The sequence below is a fragment of the Mus pahari genome, chromosome 22 (assembly GCF_900095145.1).
Source record: "Mus pahari chromosome 22, PAHARI_EIJ_v1.1, whole genome shotgun sequence".
Taxonomy (NCBI): domain Eukaryota; kingdom Metazoa; phylum Chordata; class Mammalia; order Rodentia; family Muridae; genus Mus; species Mus pahari.
In genome coordinates this window covers 9681414-9683425 of record NC_034611.1, presented here as the reverse complement: position 1 = coordinate 9683425, position 2012 = coordinate 9681414, and the positions used below count along the sequence as shown (strand labels likewise).

Here is a 2012-nt window from a genome sequence, read left to right as displayed (position 1 = left end):
TAATAACCATATTAATAACCAGAGTTCATTAGGATACTAACAAACATAGGACACAGTCAATACTGAGCTTCTCTTCCAATAATGTTAATCCAAAACTTTTCTTATCTTCAGGCATAGATTTTTGTTGTTGTGGTGGTTGTTGTTGTTGTTGCTGCTGCTGTTGTTTTTGGTTTTTCTTTTTTTTGGACTAGGGAAAACAGAAACCACATTCTTTGCAAAAATACTAAAAGAATTGTTTCAAATATTCTCCCCTTCTAAAACCTCTTGAGCTGGGCCTTAATTCACATTGTTTTCAGTTCTACTGTCTTTTGTGCTCTTCCTATGATGGCCCATTAAACTCTGCTTATAGCATTCAGTTGCTGTCTTTATTCAAAGTCCCCAAATAATCTACAGTTCTCCAAACAACAGTTTAGTCATGCCTGTCAGAGCAGTATCCCAGTTCCTGGTACCAAGTTCTGTCTCAGTTACTGTTCTATTGCTATAAAGATACTACATGACCACTTTTATAAAAGGCAGCTTTAATAAAAATAAAGCATTTAATTAGGGACTTGCTTACAGTTTTAGAGGGTTGGTCCATGATCTTCAAGGTGAGAAAAAGACAGGCATGGCACTGGGGAAGTAGTTGAAAGCTTTACAACCTGTTCTGCTGGGGGTTTTGAAAGGGCTTTTGAAATAGAAAATCCTCCTAACCCTCCTCAGTGGTTCTAAGTGAGAAGCATGCATTCAAATGTATGAGCCATTTGGAGCCTATATAATTTCAACCACAAGTCCTTTGAATATAAATCCAGGAATGGTATAGTTGTTATACAGTTCAATTTATGTTTTTGCTTGCTTTATGTATGTATATCATGAGCCTGAAATGCCTTCAATGTCCAGAAGAGGGAAATGTATTCCTTAGAACTGGAATTATGAAGATTCTGGGCTGCCATTTGATTGGTGGGAACTGAATCTGTGTCCTCTGCAATAACAAGTGCTCTTAAGTGCTCAGCCATCTCTCTAGTCACCAACATTTTATTTTTAAAACTTTGTTCTGGAATCCACAGTCATAATTACTGAGCAAATTTTCTATCTCAGGTAACAGTCTAGAACACAGGAGATAAGGGACCTTACACCATAATTGGCGGAGACAAACTGCCCTGAAAAGAGCAACAATTTATTTGAGAATTTGTAATGAACACAGAGCAAACTCTGGATTCATATGTGGGGGCCTATTAGTATTTGCTTATACATAAATATCTGTAATAGTGTCTATTGTGCATGGCCCCTCAGTTCTTTGCATTTAAAGCACTGTAGGAAACTGGAAAGCTTCTTATAGACTTCTTAGGAAGTTTTTCTCCATCATTTGAAAAACAAATCCTTACAATTTATTCTCTGATTATGAAAACAAAGGTGACAAATATGCTATAGTCAAGGTTTGATGTCTGTGATACACAATAAATATAAAATTTACTGTCCTTGAAGTGAGTAGGTATGGCTGTTGTGTTACATTGTTTCAGTATGGCAGAGATGAGAGAGGATATGTCTATGCTCATTTTTCTGACCTCTGAACATCTGAATGATTAGGAACCTAAAATTCCTTAAAAAAAGAGAGCTTGAGATGACCACCAGCCCAGTGCCAGACAACCCAGACAAGGTACCTAGTTTGATGCCAAACAGGCCTTAGGGGCACAGACTGTTTGAGATGAGCCACCTTTGGTACCATAATGCATGAATGGGGCATAACACTCCCTGAGACCACTCCTGAGATGATCCCATTCATTCAGAGATCCCAGGAGTCACTAAGAGGAGTAAGTGGTAGATAAATGGAAAACAAAGAGAAACAGAGATATGTGAACACAACGAAGATAGGCAAAACCGGACCCTTGAGGATAATGAAATATACCTTGATTTGAGTAGGCAGTGATGCCCCTGGGACCATGGTGGGGTCTTGGCCTGTGCTGTCTCTGCAGACCACCTGGGCAGCACAGTAGAGCTGGTTCTGGCCCTGAGGATGTGAGCATGTGAGAGCCAGT

At 39.2% G+C, this 2012-nt stretch overlaps 1 non-coding gene across 1 annotated transcript; it reads left to right on the top strand.

Annotated features, from left to right (window-relative positions):
• The first annotated feature begins 1448 nt into the window (after positions 1 to 1448).
• LOC115062990 lies at positions 1449 to 1575 on the top strand. The gene has a single exon (XR_003842880.1). It is a non-coding gene; the product is annotated as a small nucleolar RNA SNORA17 (small nucleolar RNA).
• Positions 1576 to 2012: the final 437 nt, after the last annotated feature.